This window comes from Tinamus guttatus, unplaced genomic scaffold (assembly GCF_059628265.1).
Source record: "Tinamus guttatus ecotype Peru unplaced genomic scaffold, ASM5962826v1 Tinamus_guttatus_pri_ptg001150l, whole genome shotgun sequence".
Taxonomy (NCBI): domain Eukaryota; kingdom Metazoa; phylum Chordata; class Aves; order Tinamiformes; family Tinamidae; genus Tinamus; species Tinamus guttatus.
In genome coordinates, this window is record NW_028289684.1 from 1,001,370 (window position 1) to 1,026,874 (window position 25,505).

The following is a 25,505-nucleotide window of genomic DNA, read 5'->3' on the forward strand; positions in this document are numbered from 1 at the left end:
GCGGGGAGGGCAAGTGGCATCAGAAACAGCAATTATTATCCTCTTTACTGGAAAACGTGTATCTGAATGGCCAAATTTACTAGCTGTTCCAGATCTTTATGTGATTTATGAGGCTTAAGAAAAAAATTTACTAGAAAGGCATAAAAACTTCAGTGGTTTGAAATGGAAATGTTTGCAAGTGACTTGGGATCAGCTGGTTTCAATTGCAGTCCTGTCTGAGGCAGGGGAGGGCTTCACTTCAGGGCTGAAGACCTCAAACGTCTCCTGACCTGACCTTCTGAAGACATTTAGGGATTAAAGCTGATTAGAGAGCCAAGGTTCCATCATTGGGAGGAGCTGTTGTACCCCAGATAAAGGAGAAACAGATAATCAAGATGAGGAGCACATGGCAGAGATGTTCACGTCCTCTTGTGCAGACTAGTCCAGTCCTCTAGGGCCAGGCCTGAGGCAGAGCTAAGAAGATCTGCTGAATCTAAAGTGGTTCCCAATACTGCATCTCCTGTTCCAGCAGTCCTGGTTCTGCAGGGCTTATTAAACTGCACGAAAGCTAAACTGAAGAATCGTCTCAACATCTGTACCCTGCTGTGAGCAAAACAACCTGGTCACCTGGAAAACAGGGCCCTGGGGAGCACCGGACACTTGCACGGCAAGTAATACTTCAGCCAAAGGGCTCTCAGACGAGGACCAAACTCTTCAACATCCCTGTTCCCTGCTCTCCAGTACTCCCCACAAGCAGCCAGTAGGAACCTTTCCTCTCTCCATCAAAATGCATCACCCAAGACTCAGCCTCTGCTTTCATGGAGGCAGCTCCGAACTCTGACACTGCAAAAAATCCCTCATATCTGGGCTGAATGTGACCCAGTGGGAAACAGGAGTTGCATTCTCCTCTAACAATCAGGACAACAAAACTCTTGGAAACTGTTGTTGCTCCCATATCGGAAGCCTAAAACCACATTGCACACATCTCTTAACTTGGATAATAAGCTCTAACTTAACAGTCGCTGAACTGCACTCATCATCCACTTAGAATAATATTCTCCTCTGTGCCTTCTAGGGCACGTTGAGATAGGTTGGCCAACATTTAACATCGCTGCATTTGCCAGCATCTGCTCCTGGCTCCGAAACAAACCCAAATCCTGCTGCAGATTTCCAAAGGGCACCTGAGCAGGGTTGGGGATTGGTGCAAACACCTCTGATGAGCTTGTCATGGAGCTCACAGCCCCTCCTCACCTTGCTGGGATGGCAAATTACAGCAGGCTCTTTGGGGAATCTCACCTAGCAGCTCACAACTGCTCCAGCTGCAGTTACCTTCAGTGTGAGCTAGAAGGTACTTAGGGCTCCTTCTGCTTCTCACTCTCCTCCCAGATTACTGAAAAACGTTTCCCTTCCTCATTCCTCATATTTTATCTGTGTCCCACAGATCAGACATATGGCTGCTGCCTCACCCGACTGGCAGATACTCACTGAAAATAACCCCCTGCTCATAATCCTTTTTGTCGAGCTTGTCTTTAATCCTGTGTAATTGCAAATACCAAACATTGCATTCTGATACATAGAAAACCTTTTCACGGAGAGCCCCAGGGACTACAGGTAAGTTACCAATCTCCATATGGGATTTCCCACAGCACATCAGCTCACCTGCCCCAATTCCTGCCTCCCCACATGGGTTCACACACAGCAGTGCCACATCACAAAATGCACTTGCCAATATTCAGCATTGCTGTCAGAGGAAAGACATTTCTACATAATTCTGGTCAGACAACACTCATGCCTTGAAACATGATTTTTGGCATGCTCTCTCTAGCTTGAGAATTGCTTACAGCACTGGCGTACCAACGTGCAGAGAATCACCTCCATCCATTTAAAATATCCAGCTTCATGGCTTGACCTCATAACATCTTGCAGCAGCCATGTCCACAAGTTGACCTTGCTCTGTGTAAAGATGTATTTGCTCCTTAGAACGAAGATTAGCATTTTTTTTTCATAATATCTTCCGCCACCAGAGAAGCAAGATTATAAAACTTTTCCGGCTGCGAAACCCATTTACTCAGGTTGTTTCACTGACTAAACATATTGCCTAAAATATGCAGGAGCTCTCATTTGGCCTTTTTATGAAAAAATTCAAATATGCATCTATCTTTGAGTAAACTGAACTATGCTTTCTTCAACAGCTGCATCAATTCGAAGTACTGTTTGTACAGAAGTACAATTCGATGTAAAGACACCTTTTGCTTCTATCCACTAACTCATTGTATGATATTAAGCTTATCTGCATTAGCAACACAGTTTAGTTCATATTATTCATGCTCTAGCCTCTATAAGAAATTAAATGACCAAGTAGAGTTTGTCAAGTCTCAGTCTTTCCTCATGATTCTCTTTCTCAGGACTTTCCCCCTTCCCTTCTGCCAGCATCTCAAAGAGAAAGTTTAGTGTTACTGAAGTAATACTAGAACTAGCTACACCATCTGCAATGCGGTGGGGCTGTTAACTGATTTTCATTACATTAGGTCCAAAACCAAAGCAGCTTCAATGCATAACAGAAGCATCCCACAGTCCAAGGAACTGATCAACAAAATTGCTTTTCTTGCAGGCTCTTTTTTTCCCTTACATTTGGCTATATTCAAAGCTCTTAGTTTCACATGAACATATTTCACCCAGGGTATTGCTTAAAAACTCTTTGTGTTGACTCCTGACCCAACCCCAGTTGTGACCCATGGTTTGCGCCGCACTCAAGTGACAGAGAATTGTTTCTGTTCCTTGGCTTCAAAAGTGACAGCGTATGCTCAGGAGAAGAGTTTCATCAGTACAAGGACAACCGTCTTCATTAGTATTGCTGATTAATCTTTCTTCTTCTCCATGGATATTAGAAGAAAAATTAATTGTGATATGAATAAACTGGATAAGGAATAAATGTGACTACACACATTTTTGTCCTTCCTCTCATTAATATTTTCCAGTCAAAATACTCACACTAATTTCAGACATATTCCTCACAGGCTTTAGTTCTGTCCAGAATGCAGAAAGACAGATCAAAGAACATGTCTGATTTTTATTCAGGTATGTCTTTATCAAGATTGTTTGCATATTTAAAACTTAGAGAACTGTTTCCTGCTGAGGCATTTATGTATGCTTTTGTTTACCTGATTATAAGCTACTGATAACTTATCTGCCAAATGCACTCTTCAACAATGGCAATGTACTCTTGTACTCTTGTACATTCAGAAGACCTGAATTCTATATTAATAAAAAAAAATCCTATTCCCAATTTTAGTCTTTTCAAAACATTCTTTATGTCCCTGTATATTTTGCAGGCCATTATCTAAATGCCCATGCATTAACTAATTAGTTAACAAAGTACCGTTACTTGGAAGGAAAGACAATTTTCTGGGAACCTGAGAAACTGTGAACACTGGAATAACAAATCAAAATAAATCAACCAACTTCAAACCCCTCTCTTACTAATACAGAGGATTGTAAACATTTTCTACACTATTTATCTTTCTTCCTTTATCTCCAGCTCAAATGGATTTGTAGCTTGGGTCACTGTAATATACTGCACTCTAACATGTTTAGCCTGAAATTTCCAGTAAGGCGAGCAACTCTTATTGGCTTTCTAAGGGCCTCAAGTGCTAAGTCTTTTGGGCCTCTTTGCAAATCTCAGTGTTTAATATTGCTAGATATCACAGCATGTTTATAGATTTATTCTTATAACTCTTTCCACACCAAAAAATAAAGCATGACATTCTCTGGGGAATAGGCTGCTACAAAAATGTGCACCTGGTCTAAAAATTAATCTCTTACAGTTTTTAATTTTTTCAAGATAATAGGAAAACAGTTAGAGGGGAAAAAATAAGAGGGAGAGGGAAAGGAGAACTGTTGGTAAATGGAGATAGATCCTTCCGCAGATGTCATTCAGGGGCCATCTACTTTCACACTGGTCAAATACAGTTGGTTTAATTTGACTTCAAAATCATTGTTTGCCTCTTAAAATACTGTGGTTGTACTAGACAAGATATGAGCCTTCAGTAGGCTACCAGGTTGAAGGGAGGATGGGCAGCACGGAGACAGAAAGGCAACAGATCGATAAAAGCACTTTAGGATATCGGCAGCACCTCCAGGAGAGCAGGTTTGGATTCCAGGCCAGCCCCAGCACTGCCAGGAAGGTGCATTTGTGAGAACAAAACATCTCATCTGCAGCATCGTGGCAGGCCATGGAGGTCCTGGTTCTGCTCCAGAGCCTGCTCCTATGGGATGTTTCAATCCCAGATTGCTCCTTCTGAGCTGACCATAGACATCCAGGTCACAGCCAAGCGCCCAGGCATCATGAAGATGTGGAGTTTGCAGATGTTTAGAAAGGAGGGCAGCAAAGGAAAACGTTAGGATAGATTGTAGTGAAAAAAGCAGGCACAGAAGCATGTATTTTGCTGGGGTTTTTTTCTTTTGATGGTAGCCAGTTACACGGAAACAACAAAGTGACTGAGTAAAATGAGAGCTGATCTTCCAGGAGGCACAGCCAACAAACTGCATCTGGGCACCATCTCCAAAATGCTTCCCCACCCTCTGGCACTTTATTACAGTAAGGGCCCCATCTACTGCCAAAAATCTGCAGTGAAACAAACCATGTATTTAAATAGCATCTTTTGTTTCATTAAAATACATTCATTAAGTAATTCTTAACTATTCCCTCCTACTTTTTGTCTTGGAGCCATATCCCCATACGTAAAAAGCGTCCTTGCGCAAGACTAAGCCTCAACTATGCGTGCCCAAGATATAAGTCAGAAAAAGCCTCCCTTCTTTTTTCAGTCCTTTCAGAGGGTCCACACGTCATGGTGGCCCACAAAATAAAAAACTGCAGATGTACCAGATGAAGGACAGGTAAGTAGGTGGCAAGAAGAGGGCTTCCCAACCCATGTCCCATAGCCAACCAGATAGTGCTGCATGTGGACCTGCAAACATAAACCAAAGCTTTAGGTTACTCAGGAGCGCTTAAGGCACAATCTAAATCCATGATCAGGCAGCTGTGGGAAAAAATCAAGCATTAGTGGCAGAGCAGCTAGGACCTAGTTACACAAAACAGTTCACTCTAATTAAACAAATTAAACAGCATATTTATACTAAAATAAGGTGGTTAATTACGAGGCACAGGTAGCTTTTAAGATGTAATTTACACTTTTGAATACTGGTCCCATAAACTGATTCCAATGGCCCAAAAGCTCTGATACAGGCGAGTGCTTCTGCACAAAGGACTTCAAACCCCTGGAAGGTGCAGGAGCCCTGGATGGGGAGCGAGGAGCTAACTCCGGCCCCAGCAGTGCCCTCCCAAAAAGAAAGCAGCAGCTCTGTTTTTCAAGATGGAACATGGGGAGTTCACCAAAATGAGGAGAAAATGTAATAAGACAAACATCAAAGATTGTTTCTCTTTAATTATCCTCTCTTCGGTATCTTTGCTCGTCAGCTGGAACTCCTGTTGCCTTTTTTTTTAAAGTAAACAAAACAGTGCATTTTTTAATACTGACCCACGTCACTTCTTTGGTCTGACTAATTACTGAAACCAGCCATAAATTGTCCATTTTGTGACACTTTGAATGGCCTCATTTATTCTGGACAACACACATCTGTTTTCTGCGTGTACACACACGCTTACACAAACATGAGCCTCTTGGTCTGCTGCAGGGACCGCGTGGGGACCAGGGCTGACAGTGTAAAATTTCAGCCCCATATTGCGTTTTGGCTGCTGCTGAGGTCCCTGAGGCTGAAGAGAAATAAAGCTCTCAGAGGGGAAACAGCATGTAAACACGGCTGCTATGTCCCTCTATGTGGAAAGCGCTCCCTCGGATGAGCCTGGTAGATGGATCATGCGAGGAGAGGCCTGCGGGTGCAGAGGGAGCAGAGACCTTGTGAAGAGGCAACGGGGACGCAGGGCTGCCAGCCCACCACTTCACCAGAAAAACGGGCCCCATTTCCTCACAGCCCAGGGAAGCAGCAAGAGTAGAGGGTGCCCGGGCATGGGAACACACGCGATTTCACACCCGCAGCCCCCGCCTCAGGCATGAGGACACCTCGCTTCATGAGTATCACTTCAACCTGTCCTAAAGACTAAAGGAAGGAAAGCTCTAACCAGTGAGCTAAGCTTCTTGTCCTCCTCCATAAAACTGGGTAACAGGTAACATTTTCCTCACCGTCACTGCAATTACTGCACACAAGATGTAGGCCATTTAATTTTAATCAGCTATTTCTCTCGTACACAGAGGCCTTAACTTACTGCTTCCTTACCTGTTTTTCCTCAAACTCTGATATTGTCCATCAAAGCTTTGACGGTGGATGTGAAACGGAGAGAGCAACCCCCTTCGCTGCCCGGGCACAGCGGCCTGCGCCGTGGTGAGGAGCGCCTGCCCCATGGCCGCTCTGCCGCCACTCTGCCCTTCTTTGACCATCCATGTCCTCCCAAAGCAACGCGGAGCCTCCTCCCTTGCCCTACTTCACCCTTTCGGAAGGCGACGCAAACCACTGTGACAGCAGAAGAAGGGATTTCTCCCTCAATAAGTGAAAAAAAAAAGTCACCTTAACCATCCGGGAAAACGTTCAGAGACACAGTCCACACATGACCATCCATCAACACCAAAGGGAGAATTTCTCAAGAGGTCCAATAGCACAAGAGATCTGGGGTTTTTAAGGAGTTTTGACTTTGTTTTTTTGAGAGGATTTTTCTCTTCATTCCTAGAGGGAAAGCTTATGCCTTTAATTCTATAACTATAAACTAAATAACGTATCTTTTTTTTTTTTTTTCTCTGTCAGACATGGCTACGGTACTGATCGTACGCAGAGTTTCCACTAAAGGTTTTTGTAACTTAATTTTCCTCCAGAGATTAGAGGAAGCCAGAGATTGTGTTTCTCACTGGAACTTGGCTGGCAGCCACCCTGCTCCCCCCGTTGCCGGCACCCCGCGGCCTCCACCCCAGCACCGCTCATCGCACGGCCGCGTCTTCCCCCCGGCTCCCCTGTCAAGCTATAAAGGGGGCTATGGAAGAGAGAAAGAAGAGAATCAGCGAGATATAAACCAGGGTAGCTCCCAGGGAGCCTCTCCCCCTTGTCAAGGTTGCGCTTTCAGCATTGCTGTATATCCTTCGGCCGAAGCAACGAGAAGGAAGCTTTCCCCTGCAAAGGCTAAATGGCTAGAGTTGATTTTCCAGATGAAGAAGGGCAGATAGAAACACTGTGAAGCTGCCACAGACCTGCAAAAACAAAATGTGGGGCACAGAGTGAGCACGGCCACCGAGTTACTGCTACATGGAGATTTGGTCCCGCTTCACCCCTGCCCGCACCACAGACAGTGCAATTTGGAGAGTGAGTTTTATACAGCTCAGTAGAGGAGGGTTATCACAATTACGTGAGTTTTGGGCAGCTTCATTCAACAGGGAATTGCTGGCACAGATTTAACTGGTTGGAGAAAAAACTTTATGTTTATGAGGTTCACTAAGAACCCCAAATCAAAGTCCAACTGTGTGACGAAAAACACTGATTTTATTGCTTCTTTCCCTCTGCTTTTGCCTGAGGAACACAAGCAAAACAGCCCCAGCACTGAGGGAAAGTTTTGCTCCTCATGGAAACATTGCTAGAGGACCCTTTCATCACACTGAAACAAACTGAACTCCCACTGCTGGATATCTCTTTGGATTCTGAGAGTATTTGGATGCTGACATTTTTGGCTCAGACTTCCTCCTACTCTTCTGTAAATCTATAGACAGGCAAGATTTCAGCTAGCAGTACTCCAACACATCAGAAACAAGAAGTCTCCTATGATTTTGTCCTAAGCTCTCCATTTCAAACAAAGCAGGTAGCAAACTGATCAAGAAGTTCATAAAAGTTTTCCCTCTCTTCTAGGGATTTGAGTTTCTGACAGTGTCAGAGATCAGTCCCTGCCTTGCAACAACACACTGCACAAGATTGATTTTATTTCAGACAAATCCACTTTGCTGCCCAGTGCTCCAATTTTAAAAAGAGCTTAGAGAGGATTTTAAAAGACCTTCAAAAAGTTGTGAGCTCCTCAGCATCTCAGTTGTTTCTGAAATGGAATTTAGCTATTGGGGGGAAAAAAAAAAAACTTATTTGGGTATTCCCCAAGTTCCTTCAAGAACAAAATGTTTATGTACTGCACAGAGTGACAGGGCACTTACTTTGCATGATTGGCCTGGGACAGGTTTTTCCAAATTTGTGCTAAACAGAGAGATAGTAAAAGCAAATTATTTTACCAATACCAGAGTTCTTTATTCAGGCAAAACATTTACTGACTTCAGAAGGAGTCCCAGACTAAGGAAGGAGCTGAAGATTTCAGGATGTGCTTCAATGAAGAGTTTGCCCTATACATCCCCTTCTCTGGTAAACTTTGGATGGAGTTTTGATTTTAGACACGTCAAGAAAAATACCAGCCCTTTTTCTTCAGAATTTTTGTTTGCTTAGGTAGTAAGGGACGGGGGAGGAAGGAAATTTCTCTAGGTAATATTCCTGGAGCATGATAAACTCACATAAGGCCTGTATTTTTAGATAAGATAAACATTTTTTTTTTCTTTTTTTTCAATCAAAAGTGAGAGAAGGTGAGAGAGAATGTAGGAATGCACATGTATGCCTGAAACAGCGTGTGCCCTCCCATGAAGGGTGTCAAAGCAGGAAAGATGCAGCTCTGCTCTCACCGCACACCTTTGTATGCCACAGGAACACAGTTCTCCCATGCTCAATCATCTGGAGACCTCTCCCCAGCCCCGCAGCCCGGCTGCCCTTGCTGCAACCTTTCGTCTTCCACTCCCCTTCCTTTATCTATGCGCCATAACCATTATCTCCATCAGCGTAACTCCTTAAGATACACCTAAACATCATCTCGCCCATGAATGCATTTCACACAACATTAGTCATATGGTACTGTGGATAATTTTTATGATATTACTGTGCCTCTCTTTGGTACATTGTTACAGTTTAATTTGTACATATCGTGCTGCTGATGCAGCGTCGTTCAGCCGTAACCACAGAATGCACCGTTTTTCTGTATGCTGAATATTATTGCAACACCATTTCCCCTAAAAAAAAAAAATAGAGAGAGAAATATTTTCTCAAAATAAATTCTGCTTGCTTTCTAGGTTTAGTCATAGATGGTTCTGCCTGCAAGGCCAGTGAAGAGCAAGATCCCAAACTTTCCCTATCAGGAAGAATTTCTATTCAGGGCTGCATCTTAGGGCCATTAGAGACACAAACCTATGCTACAGATTTCTATTTTGATCCAAATCTTTGACAAAATTCAGGGCAAGAGCTTCACATCTGCAGTTCTTCAGGCCCTTTCCAGCTACTCATCTTCTCCAGGGCAGCTGATGGGAGCTATCTGCTTCCCTTCCAAATGGCCATATCCACTCTGTGGTTAGGGTTTAATGCTGAAAGTCTATTTTCAGCCTCGGGCATTAATGCTAGTGCACAGTTTTACAATTGGACATGCACAGCAGCACTGTAAAGGCCTATGTAGTCTAATAGGTATCCAGCTACCAATATCAGTATCTATACAAAGAACTGCCCACACTGTTTTCAGTGCTTCTGCTCAGTGACTGAGTTTCCCATATGGAAATATTTTGCAAAAATAAGGGATTAGTTGGAAAGAAACAGGCTAACCCTGCTGAGAATCTGCTTTTCTTCTTAGTTGTACAACATGGAATATTACCACTGGTATTTTGGACACTGACCATAAGGTCATAAGACTGAGAGATTGTCTGAGACTCCTTCAGTTCTTTGTTTACTTCTGGGAGATAAAACGACCATAAGTTCATCTAATAAACAACAGTTTTTTTAATTCTTTAAAGATTCCAGTTTATTTTTAAGGGACCTGAGTTTGCCCCATACATTTGAATTATTTGCATGACAGTGCACATGCCCTCAAGGAACAAAATCTCATCCTTGTTTCCGGACAGTCAAAAACTTCTTTTTTTCTGTTCATTTTAATCAAAGAATTAAAAAAATATTTCTTGTCCTACAGTTTTATTCCTCTGAGTATATTAAGCAGATATGACTGGGTGATTATATTGTACTAGAGTAAAATGATGTTGCTCTGAAGGCATGTATTCCGTGTTGCTAAAGAAGAGGTGATTTCTTGGGCTGAGATCCTTGAAAGCATTTTGGTACCTTAGGGGACGCTGGCGTTCTTGAGCTCTTATGAAACAGTCATGCTCCTGCCTGTTGAGGAAATGCCAACACAAGGAGTGCCTGCTGCTCTGTTTCAGGTTTGTATTTGAAAGTGAAATCCACGGTCTGAAGTCGCCACAAGTTCCTTTACAGAAAAAATTAATGGGGGTGGAGAGAGTAAACCCTGAATTCTTATTAACACTGTCTTGTGCAATACTCACTGCACCCCTATAGCACCTCCGGCTTGAAACACTTATATAGTGGCTATATTGGCCCCAGTCCAATTCGTCTTCCCCGCCCCCCACCCCAGAAAAGGGCTTAAAGTTCCTGCATGTTTATGCTATTTTACTTTTGAATGACCTATTTAACTGAGACAGTCATCTGAGATTGGAAAAGTTTTGGCATTAGACTGCAGATAGACTAATGCTGAAAGGACTAACCGTTTATTGCATATGCTGGTTCTATACCTACAGACGTATAGAAAATGGCTCTGCAGACTAGACTGGCTTCAGGACTGAATCTTGTGCAATGAGCAATACTGGAAAATAGCAGCTTAATGCTATGAAAACAATGACTTAGTTTTAGTCACTGCATTATACCAAGGGGAAAATACTGCAAGGCTAAAGACTCACCTGGTTTATCTATAGGGAGATGAATGAAAGAACACTTGTGAAGATGTAAATAACTAATCCATTTCGGACCAGAGAGTCGGTTCACAGTCATCTTCCTATGCTTATAGGAACCTGTTCTATTAGTATTTTCACAGAGCTAGAGCACAAATCCTTGACAGACACGCACATACCGCATCCCTGGGCAGTTCTAGCATGGGAACAAAGCCAGTGATGCTCCTGCTGTCTACAGAGACCTAATGACATACCCTGCATCACTTCATACGGAGCACAAGAATGATGAAGGTATTGGAACAGTAGAGGCTTCTTCCCTGGTCCCTATGACATTGCTCTATACAAGAAAGAATGCAGAGAGCACTGAAATGAAGGTGTTAAATTGTCCATAAGCACTTGGCCCATATAGAAGTTCTTATCATGCTTTGCTCCTGCGAATCAATCCTTTCAATTAAGGTAGCTGGGGGATATAATGATGTTTTTATTTGCAATTACAACCTTAAATTAGGATCAATAGAGGCAGCTACAGGCCTATCATACCAACAGTCCTGAAAGGTTGGTAGCTTTTGTCAGAGAACACTCCTGAAACCAACCCATCCGTTTTCTATCAGAAAAATAATAAAACATCACAGGAAAAAGATCGAGATACTAACACAAGAAGAAGACTTGGAATATTTTCCTGCTTGCTTTTTGCTTTGCTTTTAGGCCTTGAGCCAGCAGGACTTTCCCTATAGTTGCCTGCCCTATAGGCTTTCCATGGTAACATCTGGAATAAAAGCAGATGGGCACCAGGCCAGGTCAAAGCTGTCTCTCTATCAGAAGAATAAAGGAAAACATGCATCTTTTTAGTTACCATTCTATAACTTAGATGAAAAAAAAATAAAATAAGAATGGTGACAAGAACTGTAACAAATGTACATCTGGAATTTAAAAAGAAAAACGCAAATGTTATTATAACTCACTGACAACACAAACTACAAAAATGATCGGGGCGTTTTTCACTGCTGGATGCCCAATTTGGGATTTCTTTGCAAAACCTAAATGCTAGAACATTTCCTATTTGATGCATGCTCACTTAGTATTTCAAGTTTGACATTGTAAATCACAGTAGAAATTAAGGTTTCACCAACAAATGTTGCAGTTTCTCCACTAACTTAACTTATTTCAAACACATGCCCAGGCATTTTTGACTTCATGTTTAGTAAAAATTTTGCCTAGTATGAAGCTTCTGCCATATGTAAGGTTTTCTTTAAAACTGTTTTTCCAAGAAAGGATGCTTTGTATCAAAATACGCAATGTTTAAAATTTGTGCAAACAGCGATTATGTAAAACAAAACCAGTCATTTCTAAATGTTAAATTTAAATTATTTTTCTAGGGAATTGGGACTGTTCACTCCATTTTGGGGGTTCACCCATTTTGGAGCGGACTCCTCAAAAAACATTCAAAAAAGTCAAGTAAAATCAGAGCTTTCTTGAGGACAAAATTGCAACAAAACTGCAACAAAACATCTGATTTAAAGAGTTGCACAGTTCTGAGCATATTTCACAGTTGTCGTACAAGTTGGGGTAATATCTGCTATGATTTATAGAGGAACAGTGCTGTAAAGATGCCTCCCTTCTAATTAGAACTGGTTATGAGCTACATCACTCATATGTGACTGAAATTTACTTCCATCTCAAACATGATTTTTTTTTTTTAGTTTATTATCATGAACTGGCCTCAGAAATGCTGATAATGAGATTATGGAAAATATTATTAAGTTAATCTCTTTCCAGGTGGATTTCCTCCTTTTAATACAGACCTATTTTGAATCTTTGCTTACACGCTGCAATGTGTCAGGCAGCAAACACAATCTCTCTCTTATGGAAAGTTCTGCAATAAAAGCCTTTCTCTCTCCCTGCCTTACATTAGGCAGAAAGTCTAACTTTGATGGAATGTGCAGAAGAACCTATAAATCCAATGATTTCCTCTACTTGCACAAGCAGTGCATGCAGTGGCTTCATCCATACAGTAGATGTTTCATTTGAATGCAAAACATGCTAAAATTTCCCCTGAAAAGCACTTATGCTTTAAAAACATATCGTAATTCTTAGAAGAAAAATGTCTCCCATATATTTTGGTTGACTTCAAATACGTATATATTTTAAGTGATCTATATACCTTAAGCTGTGCATTTTACAAAACAGAATGATAACCATTACCGTTCCACTCCGTCTAACCCACCGATGGCCTTGATTTATTGGTTAGTCAAGTGCAGTGCACTCCCCCTTCTGAAATTCATGCTGTAATTTTAATTTTTGTTGTTGCTTGCTGTTATCTGAATGCAGCACTTGCCATGAAGGTATCATGGTCTTACTCACCCTTTAAACATAATTGATGCTATTGAAGATAATGATTTAGGATATCATCCATCTCCAGTACAGCTTACCATTACGTGACTTGTTCTTGCAGGTATCTGATTTGTATCATAGACGAGTTCGCTTGATTGCTGTTTTGCCACAGAATAATAGTTTCCTGGTTTCCACTGACATACTGAGTCTCCCTTGATCATTCAGGTGATCAGTCAACACACAAGTTAATTATGGGTGAAGGGGTGTCTGAAGCCCAAAGATCAAAAGATACGCATGAGGTCCTCTCCAAGTCATTATTCACCTTCGTAAGCACCAGGCAGTCAGTTCAGATTCCTGCTTCCAGCGCTGTCCTTAAATAAAGCAGCATAACAGCAGGAAAGCTGTGTTAGAGAAGCACAAAACACAAAATGAAATTCCTGGTTTCTTCTAGAGTGTGAGAAAAATCCATCAGCACACGTCCACCTGCATGAGGAAAGGCAGACATATTCTCATTTGCATATCATAAAATTCCATATAATTATCAAGGGCAGCTGTCTGGAGGCAGAAACCAGTTTGCCACAACAATCTCATGCATGTCCCTGGTCAAAAATCTTGGATTCTACCTCGCATTACAAGGAAATGCTTCTGAATGTTAGGGTCATCTTTACCCACGTGCACAAAGCATGGAATTTACTAGCAGAAATTAGGGGCTGCGTGGCAAAATTCCATTTTAGAAGCTTTCCCAAAACTTAAAGGAAGAACAGTTCCACCGTCAAAACTCAAGGGGATGCTTTAATTACAGTTATTACAGCAGTTATTACAATCACTACCCTAATTCACTTGCCCAAGTCTCACTCCTTCAGACCATGTCTCACGCCCCAGAGCAGAACTGACATCCCAGCACTGCAGCTTTCCCCTTGCTGCAAGACCTCATGAGCACTGGTTGCTCATACAACTGGTTGGACAAAGATATTTGACAGAAACCTAGTTTCTCTGTTGTTTTTTTATTATTAAAGAGTAACTAGATAGTATCGATAACACCCTGAAGTTTTCTTTCCTAATACAGTATTATTATTATTCCATCCAAAGCCACCCTGCCTTTATTTTAAGGGGAAAAAAAAAAAAAAAGAACAAATCACTGAGTGGACACAGACTTGAGGAGATAACATGGAAGGTCAAATGTTCAGAGGACTTCACCGCACGCATAACTCAGCACACACAATTCCACATATGTTTTCTTCCATATGCAAATAAATGCTGCAGATGCACAACCGACTTGCACGTATCTGCACATGCCAAAGGGATTTACACAAGTTAATACTTGGAAAGCAAAGTGAGAATGTATATAAAATGGCATGCATAAATTACATTCATCCATGTGTATAACCCTCTGGAGGCATCACTGCTTGGATGTATTTCTAAGCTGAAAAGCAGTTAAAAAATTGACATGTCACCCTCTCTCCAAAACCTAATGATTACAGTCTGTTAATTACACTACATCTGTTGCAGCCTTTAGCAAATAAATTGCAAACCTGATCCATTATTTATAATACCAACAGAAATTGCAAGTAATGTCTCAGAGTCACACTTGGGCAAAGTGGTGGCAGAAACAGACCATGTCATGTTATCCCTGGCCTGCAGCTTCCCTGCACAAGCAATGGCTGCTGTGACAAATCAGCTATAATAACCTGCTCTCAATTTTACTTACTGCACATGCAAAGAAAGAGGTGAGAGAATATGAAGGTTCACACGCACAAAGGAAAAAGAAGGTAAAAAAAAAAAAAACATTCAAAATGTCCTTTAAAATTAGTCCAAAAAAAAAATGGATTGCCACTGGTTTAGTTAAGTTTCCCCTGGTCTGGTATTCAGATGCTCTACGAATAGGTTTATGATTATCTGCTGAGAAAAGTGAGTTGTTGTTGGACAGCTATGCCTTGAGCCTGGCCTCTGATCGTGGCATCTCCACTCCTAGTGGATAAACCATAAAGGCTTGCTAAGTCAGCATTACTTTTAAGGCAAGAGCCCTATTTTGGATGCTGGAGGCAAATGCAGCCAGAGTTGCCTTGAGCCGGCGGCTGCTCATCATCTCCTCATGTGTCACCGTGCAGCTCTCTGCGAGGAAGGGAGCATGTATCTCACACAGCTCTAAACTGCAGCCCCACTTCTCCTCCTTCCCATATCCTCCTGGCACTATCTAGCGTTATTATTGCATTAGAGCAGGTCCAGCGGAGAGCCACAAAGATGAGTAAGGGACTGGAGCATCCACCTTATGAGGAAAGACTAAGAGAGCTGGGCCTGTTGAGCCTGCAGAAGACTGCGAGGAGATCTGATCAATATGTACAAGTATCTGAGGGGAGAATGTAGGGAGGATGGGGCCAAACGCTTCTCCATGGTGGCCAGTGACAGAACGAGGGGTAGCGGGTACAAGTTGAGACACAGGAAGTTCCATGTCCACGTGAGGAAGAACTTCTCTCCTGTGAGGGTGCCAGAGCCCTGGCACAGGCTGCCCAGAGAGGCTGTGGAGGCTCCTTCTCTGGTGATCTTCCAAACCTGCCTGGATGCCACCCTGTGCCACGTGCTCTAGGTGTCCCTGCTGGAGCAGGAGGGTTGGACTGGATGGTCTCTAGAGGTCCCTTCCAACCTCAACCCTTCTGTGACTCTGTGATATTATGTTTTCTCCAGTTCACCAGTCCAGCTTCAAGGAAAGCCAGCATTTTCCAACTGTGGGCCCAGCAAACATCCTAAGATCTGAAAATCAAGCTGGATTCCTTCATGGCTTGCCTTTCTCAAACCAGTAACAATAACTCCTCACAGCAAACACACTGCACGCACGCAAACTAGAGCAGAATCGTCACCCTTGCTAACAGAAATAGAGCCTTGCATCTCTTATTACCATCAGACCTGAGCATTTGTTAGCTGTTCTTTTTACACTGCTTTAGCCAGACCACATCCACCAGAAAGCAAATAATCACTCAGGCTGAAGTTTATGAAACTTCAGGGATTCACAAATGTGTTCCATGAATATCTGGCAGTTGTCTCAATGTTCACAAATAACGTGATGCCGGTAATCAGAACAAGTCAAAATTTAACACTTCTATTCATAAATCAGGAGCTGTTTTATTTTTGCTGCTTGAATAGCTCTGTTCCCAAGCATAACTGAATTTGAACCACCAACCTAGAGGTGAAAGGACCTTTAGTTAATGTATTTGTTTAGGTTTACATGAAAAAAAAATATGTATATATATGTATATATATAAAAGTGCCTATTCATGACTCTAGGCACTTTTGCCATATATTAAGAAAATAGGCCAACTCACACAGACAAAAATAAAACTCAGTAACTTCCAAAAACCAAAAAAAGGCACAAAAAGGACTCTGGCCAGAGACCTTAAATCTTTCTGTTTAAGCTGAAAGCTTCTGCACACACGATTTCCCTTTTCTCCAGAGTCTGATAGAGGAGAGGTGCCCCAAGGTTCATTAGAACTGGCTTCTCCCGTGCCAGTGGGCAACGAGAGTACTTGGTCATGCACACTGCAGCAGGGATCTATCTAGTGTTTGCTCTTTTAAACTAGAGGACTTCAGCCAGAAAACCTCTGTGGCTTGCAGCTGCAGTGGTAACACTAAGGAAACAAAGCAATCTATTAAGTAAAGAGGGTCCAAGATCCAAGACACAACAGAATATGCCAAGAAATCTTTTTTAGCCTCTCCACAGCACAGGTCCTGGAGTGATGATGTTAAATGTCACTCATCATCTCATGTCCATGGGTCCCTTCCATACTGTCTCACCACTCACTGATGCTCTCCTCCCTGATGCATCTGCCTCCCTGGTCATCCGCTTTCAGGGCAGTGTCACAAGGCCCAGTAAGAAAATGCTTCTACTTGTTACAGAGCAGTTCCACCCAACTAGTTCCTCCTGCTACGGTCATAAAACAGCAGTTTGATGACTCCAGAAATGGGAGAGGGAAGAGAAGACAAACTCACTGACTTCAAAGTGTAAAGCAAACCCCTATTGGTATTTTCTACCCAAACCATTTGATCGTAAGGCCTTTAAGAACTAGTTCTCATCTTCCTGCTGCTGGCACTGTCCTTTGAATGGCATGAAGACTCTGTTTTGGGCCTGTTACCATTGTACTTAGCACTCTAATTGCCTTTCAGTTTTTAAAGTGAGGGTAGGCAGCTATGGGAGACGAGCTCAGAAAATAGAGGCATTTCTTTACAAACTTGGCTTTTGTCCTCCTAATAGTCAGAATACATTGGACTTGTAATTTCAGCTTGCTCTCTTAGAGACAATCCCAGTTCTGCTAGAGAAGGATCCTTTCCAAAGCAAACACGAAAGTAACTTGAGGATCAGCTCTCTGCTCTTTTAAATGCTGCAAAAAGGAACCGTCCATAAAAACACTGCAAGAGAAGGTCATTCCCTGACATGCTGTAGTTCTCACTTTCCAAACCCTCTACACAAACATGCGGGTGCTGCCATCACAAAGCACCACATTCATTTTTCCACCAGGGGATGACACTGTAAGGAGAGAGTGCCAGTTCAAATACTTCGCTGCAGTTTCTTTTAAGCAAGAAGTGCCAGTAGGAGACAGATTAAGAAAGGACCCATGATTCCAGCCACATTCACCTGCCCAGCCTCTCAGGGAGGCAGGTGTCACCTTGGTGTCACCTTGGCAGCTGCAAAACATCACACTGCACCGGCCACGGGAAGTGACATGAGGGAAAATGAACCTTCTCCCCAAGTCTCTGCTCTACCCAGGGTGGATCTGGATAAAGAGCAGGGTCCATTACAACCCAGGGCGCAATCAAACTTTGTTCTCTGCAAGTGTCTAAAAAGCAACCTGACCGGATTAGTTCTTCCTGGACAGCTCAACGTTTAAATGAGCCAATTAATCAAAAGTAGCTCCCAATTGAAATAGCATCCTGCTTGCCTTCTGACACCACTTCAGAAACAGCATTTACAGCTTCATTGTTGCAGTATGAAGCCCTAAGGACAACTAGCTCCTTGAACACGTTGCCATTACATTTTAGCCAAGGATGAATGCAGCTGCAAATCTCTCCCCAAAATACAGCAGAGATCTATTAAATGCATAACTTCCCTGGCACCAAAATGTTATTCTTTTAGCAGGTCTGTTTCTTCCCTAGGACTCTGATGAAGTGTGCTCTTCTGTGTTATGAAATACACCATGTTTTGGTGTGATACACAGAAAATGTCTTTGTTTAACACAGCTTATCTTTTATCATGTCACTTTTCTATTGGATTTCTCTTCTGTGAACTGGAAGCATATTATTGTGACAGATACGCTGCTTTAACAGGGGGCTTCCCTATGTGACCTGCAGTGTCAGGATGAGGATTCGATCCTCCCTGAAACACAGACTAGAAGACTGGATACCATATAAAGGAATATGGAGCAGATAAAAAAAAAAATCAGGAAAAGCAATTCAGCAACACTCCCATCCAAGTGGACTGCAGAGGCATTTTCCAGACCAAAACACAGGCCTCTCAAAAAGCTGAAATCCAAAACATTACTTGCAGGACCTTGCTCATTCTTCTATTTCTATACACTTACCAGAGTTAATACAGGGGCTAAGGGAAGTCAAGGAATACCCCGTCCATTCTGCTAGGGAGAAGCAACGCAGCAACGAGCTGATCTCACTAACCTCACCAATCTGGAGAAAACCCCTTTTCATGACCGCTACTTTCTTTTTTTCTTCCAGCTTCCCCAGAAACCAAAAGCAGGAACATGTGGTAAACAAAACTGCTGGGCTGATAAGGTGCTAGTGTAGTCCCCCAGGTACAAGGATTCAATTTTCTGCTTCATCATGAACTTCTGCAACCACCTGCCAGGACGAAGCCCCACGAGATACCTGATCCGATAGCTCATCACTGCTGCAGGCAGGGAGCACAAGTGGTTCATGCCGAGCTCCCAGGGGCTGGGTGGTAAAGAGCAACTTCCCCCTTTTTGGCAGCAGCGAACTCTAAGATCAGCTCCAGCACACTGTGCACCTTCCCCCTCGGGTACCTGCATTCAGGAGGTGATGTGCTCATTCCAAGCTTTTTATGTGCCTTCCTTATCAACAGTAGAGCTCCCTCCACACTTCCACGCCTGCGCAGAGCTCACCCCAAGATCTCAGCTAAACCTGCTTGGAACCCACCAAACCAGCCCCAGTGTCCCCAGAGCCCTCAGGGGACCTGTGGGTGGGTGCTGCACACCTCAGCAGGAGGTGCTCCTCACAGAGCACGTTGCCTCCGTCTTCTCTTGTCATAGCAATCCAGACCATGCCCGCTGGCTCCTGGAGGAGCTCTGCTCCACAGCAAGAGGCCTGCAAGCACGCGGTTCCTACTTCTCCCAAGGATGCTCTAATCACCCAACTGCTCCAGTCCTCCACTCCTCTGGCCGAAGTCTGGATGCTTTACAGAACAATTTCAAGTTTCATTGAACGGAAAGGCAGGGAAAAGACCACAATTTTGTCTTTAATCTCACGACTGTGGCATTCAGGGGTTTCCGTCACTGTCTTATGAGCTCTTTCTCTGGAGTTTAATGTGAAAGATGCAAGCAATTTCCATTTGAGCAAAGGCAGGTTACACAGTCACTCCCCTAATAAAATATATCTGGTATTTGTTTGCTTTGGCAATGCAGCAAACTTCCAAAAGGAAGGATGGAGAAAAACCTCAACTGGGGCAATCTAGAAAAGCCAGAGCACTTTTATGGAAGAGAGAAGATGCAAGTTCTAACCCTCCCATACACACAGCGGGTAACATGGCTATCTAACTGGTGTCCTAACCCTAGTGGCAGTCAAGATAAGTGTTGTGGAGTCAAAGCAATCCCTCACCTGCGACACATTTGGTACATGCTCTTATTCTCTGAGCTAGGTGACTTGAGCCAGCCGTGCCTTTCTCCTGCAGGGACACTGAGGTGGGAACCAGCACGTGCTCAACCTCTTGCCTCTCTCCAGAGGCCAAACCAACGCACCGTGAGGAGAAGGAACTAAACTGGGTTTGAGCGTAAAGTCAAAGTTCAAATAGACATGGCAGTGCAAGCGTCCTCTCTGAGCCTCGCTCCCACAGCTGGGTACACAGCAGCACTTCCAAGGCTGTAGGAAAAAGCCAGACTGAAGATTATTTAGGTGGCTCTGGTAATGGAGTCCATGCAAGTAGCTAAGGCAGAGAGCCAGGTATATTATAGTTTTACAAAATCCCAGCAGCTCTATGTCCTTTCAGCACCCCTCAGCAGAGGGGACTTGCAGCACACACTTCTGGTCTTCAGATTCATTACGGCTGAGCAGGAAGAGATGGCTCATATGCACACACTGCTTATCCTGCTGATCAATAAGCTTCCTTCCTGCCTGATAACCAAACCACTTACAATATTAACAATGTTATTTAAGAACTGTGGAAATTTTGTCTGTTCCAAGCAAACCAGAAATATCTTTACCTAGATATGGAGAACAAAACAAAATTGAGTAAACTTCAGAACTGCCAGTTCATCCATCATTGTACTTGACATTTTATTTAAGGTTCTTCCACCAGCTTATTTATTCAGTGGATGAGAGGCAGAATCTTTCTGACACTTTCCACATCTTAATTTAAATAGGTGTGCATTTTATGGTCCATTAAGAAGGTACATAAGCAGCCCGTCAATGCACTTCAATGACTGCAGCTATATACAACTATACACAAGTTTAGCAGAAAGTACAAATGAATCCGATACTCACCTGAGCTTCCCTTCGAGGGGGGGAAAAAAGAAAAAAAAAAAAAAAAAGGCGTGGTGGAAAGGCAAAAAGTGTAAACACAGAGTTATTCCCACCCCTTTACAGTGGGCAGGCTTGAGACAGTGACCTGCACTGCAGAAGGTGATCACTGATGCAGAATGCCTCAGTAAATACTATAAGAAGGACCATTAAACTGTTGGTACAAGTAACTTTAGTTTTAAGGAACACTGCAGCACCTTTAAAGAGTTGTACGTTATTTCTTTCAAGGTCAACCCCAAAATTTGTAATGATATGATCTAAATTGTGTGCCTACACAATTTTGTCCAAGAGACTGAATGGCAAATCTAAGAGAAAATTCAAGTTTTCTTACTATCTGCATGGGAGCTAGAGTACCACTGCATTTCACAGTCTAATCTAGCAGGTTACTACTCGCTCTTTATCCATGTAAATTTTGGTGCTACCTGTGTGTATTTAAATTAGGTGGAATATTTCAAGTATTTACCTACATCTCCAAGACATGCCACTTAACAAAAGGTAGAGAAGAAGTAGGTCTTTCGAAAAAGATCAAATACATCATAAGTCTGGCAGATACTGTAGCCCTGAAACAGCAGTTTGAAACTTGCACCATAACAAATCTTCTCCTATACATTATCTCACAGGAAACAACACATGATAAATTCTTAGCACAATGTGATTCCCCTCCTTCCACCTCCTCCCCACTTCAGAAAGATTTAACATCTAATTCAGCTTTTGACGAGCTGCTTCATCACTGCGGGAACGCTGTTGATCTCTGTCGGAACCCTGCGGCCTTGGACAGAACAAACTGAAAGGGAAAAAAGAATTTTGGCCGTCTGTAATGATAAATAAATACATTACAGGATACAACTCTGGGGAATGGAGGCTGACACTGACTGAGCACCATGACCTCCACACAACTGCCAAGTCTGAGTCGTTTAACAAAAGTCAAGTTTTGTTTGCCTTCTTTTTTTCCCCCCTCAATGACAATTTCTTAAAGTGCAAACGCAGGATGGAAAAGGAAAAAAAAATTAATAAAATGATACAGGAGTACTCCAAAGCCCTCCTCAGCTGCTGCCCAGAGGCAGAAAGGTTTTGACTGAACAATATTTTATTTATTTTGTGGAAATTGGGGGAAGCCATTCCATGCTGCACCAAGATGACAGGGAAGCAGTGCCACCGGGAATTCTCAATTCCCTCTTTCAAAATCACAAAAATCAAGCACGTATGGCAAGCGTTGGGTCTTCACATTGACGACAACAATAAGTTAGAGAGGAAGCAGCTAGTTACCCATCAAGTAATCCACTTCCTAATCTCTGGGAGCCTCCCCACTACCTATCTCCTAGACTGCATGTCAACATCTGCTTCCCATTTCCCCCCAGCCATAACAGAAAGGTGATACCCACTGCCACATCTCTTCAGTTTACAGATGCACAAGGTGATAAATAGAGTCATGACAAAGTCAATTGAGTTGAAAGCCAGGTACAGACCGCACAGCACCAGACTCTTATATCTGCAGTTTACCTACCTCAACAATTGTTCACTTAAAAACAGGATCTTTCTAAAATACGTCTTGTTACTCTAGTGAAGATTTTCCATTGCTCCAAAGTTGCCCTCTGAGGGTGAGTGGAGCAAAACCATTTTTTCCAGGTTGGTCAGTTCCCATAGTCTGTTTGCTGTCCTGCCAGGGAACAGTCATTCCATGTTAATAATGTCTTTGATCACCTTCTAGTAGTTTTCTGTAAATGTGTGCCTATGTATAATGGTCTCTGACAGCAAGACAGAGGCTGCTAGATTGCTAGATACACCATAAGGATTACAGATATACATGGATATTCATAAAATGGACCATAATTTTCAAGTGCTACATTAGTATATTCCTCAAAGCACCACCAAGTTCACTTCTAGACCTGCCAGTTAGAGGAAGATTGACACTTTCTACGCAAGAGTGAATGAGGGGCAAAAATGTAGAACAATACATAGAGAACCCATTTCCAAGGTTGTCACTCCCAAACCTCTCACTTGAGTCAAATTCAATGCAAAACAAAAGAAAGACAAACCAAACCCACTACAACAGGAAGGGAAGCTCTAGCTCTGAATCAACAACTACAGAAGCATCTTTGCATCTGTAGTTCAGTCAAAACTGTTGAATTTAAGGGAATTCTTCCCTTTGCAATTCAGCAAGACCTTCACTGAGCTCCATAATGGCTCCATTCAAAGCAAGAGGAAAGAGCATGCACTGTGACCTAGGCTTCCAGCTACAAGGAAATTAAAATTGCTGTAGGAATCTGAGAAAAAAAAATAAAAAAAATCAGACCTTGTCATCTGGCTGGACATCATCTGCCAGTCCAGCCCAGTCCACTTGGCTGCCATGCCGCGCCGCGCACAGCAGCGGATACTCTACGTGTGCACATGCACTCTGTGTGGATGTTTAAACAGAAAGCTGATAAGGAGTTCTCGTCTGTCAGCAGTATCTGAAGCCCACAGCTCTTTGAGAGCATTTGGGTTTACTTGGCGGGTCACGCTGACTCCTTGTGAACCATTTATCATCACAAAAAAACACCCGGGGCTGGCACTATGCCAGTATCTTGTCTTTTCCTCCCTCCCCCCAGCCTTTCTTCCCTCCTGAGCATTGATGCTCCATCAAAACAAACCTTCAGTTCACATAGCAACAGAACGTTTTTATATAACTTCTGCATGGGAACACTACACAAACCAGGGGACGATCACTTGGACCATGTTAGGTAATTCCAGGATATCTTGCTGGTTTCTATCAAAAACACCCATGATTAAATGAACTGTAAAACGGGAAGAGGATTACTTGCACATGGGCCAGACTTGAAATGCATCCTGGCACTAAGGACATTAGGGGATTAGTGCACCTATTGGTTCCATGTTCTAAGTTTTGCCATTTTCTATCTCATTTGGAATCAAGCTGGGGAGGCCAAGGCATCTAAGCCACTTTGTGAATGATTTAATCAAAAGCAAAGTGATGCTGGAGCAATTTGCTAAGTCAGGGCTTTAATAAGACAAAGACTCACATTTAGATTTTAATGGAAAGTGAAAATTCCCATTACTATCTGAAACAGAGATATCTGTACATATAAAAAGCCAGGTCATCCTAACTTCATTTTCCTCCTTCTTATCACAGAATGTTCCTGCTTTGAATAAATAAGTAATAAACATATTGTTTAATTTTTTTTTTTCAGAGTATGACCCCTCATCTTTATACTGTGTTAATCCTGTATCCAGGGCTTCCACTCCTGTGCTGCAGGGAACATGAAGACCTTTTTACCCCTCTTCATATATAAATTAACTCAGGGATTTTACCATTTTTCTCTGCCTCACTGAAGATGGACACAGCTAGTGACATTCGGTGACATTAGTGTCGTTAGCTGTTGGTTGGCATATCCTATCTGCACACTCAGAATTTAGCCCATTGCAAGACTTCATACCAAGAAGGAAAGAATTTTTCTCCAAGCCACTTCGACAATGACCACCAGAGATTTTCTGTAGCATGGGGCACAGTCAGCATCCTAAGGTTAGCTGGGGCTTTCAGGAAGTTCCTTGTTGTTCCCAGCCCATAGGACACTGCTAATACTGTGATTTGTCCTGCTCTCTTCTTCTAGGCTTCTATAGTCTTTTGGTCTTTTTCATTTAGTCTTAAATAAGTTACTGAAAAATGTTCTGTGGACCTTTCCAGTCCAATTATCTACAGTGAAACTGCCTATAGTTATGGCATAATGCACTGGTCCAGTTCTCCGGCACTATTGGGAAAATATATTCGTTAGGGTGTATTTGTCTAGCTAGGTTATTATATGAGGCACATCGCCAAAGTATAACTTACGCATTAACTGAAATACAAATAATATATGACAAAAATTATACACTAACTTCTGTAGCTCTAGAGAAGCTCTTCTATATAGCATTTTCATGGTAGCAGTGGTACAATGTCTTAAGACATTCTTCTTCCTCCATTTATCTCTTACCCCCTTTCCCTTGTCTCCTTCTTTGTGTTGACCTCAATCGCATACAGCCAACTGGCAGGGACTAAAACCAGCCCCTTTTGGCAGGTTTATTTTCAATTCAATCACGCTTCCCCATTCGGTTCACAGCACAAGTCATAGAAACGGTTGCACCTGCAGAACCGAAATGGTCAGCACGCTGCAGCAATTGCCTGGGACCAAGCAGCGTAGGGGGACCTTGCAACAATATCCAGAATAAACCCTAAAGCCTCTGTCTTGTGGCACCACAGCCTTAGCTGGAGGACTGAGAGAAGGCCTGGGCGTATGAATCGGGAGAGACATTGTTTATAATTTTTTGGAATGAACAGTACATTAGTTTAAAAAGATAACTATGAAAGTATCACTTAACTGTGACATTTATTACAGAACTACTGCTACAGAAAACTGACAGACCTGAGAGCTTGAACCAAGTACCAAGAACAAGGATTGCCTGCTGGAGTTCAAGAAAGCTTTGTGGATGAACTTACTTGGACAGACCAACAAATCTCAAATGCCAGCGACACTGGCAGGGGGAGAATTTTGCTACCCACGCATTTTTCCTCTTCCTTTGCTGCTCCCAGCTGTACAGTTCCCTTCCCTTACATCAGCTCTGCTGCTCATCAGAGCTTTCACTAAGCTATTTGAGTTCACCAACCCAGGAGGTAGC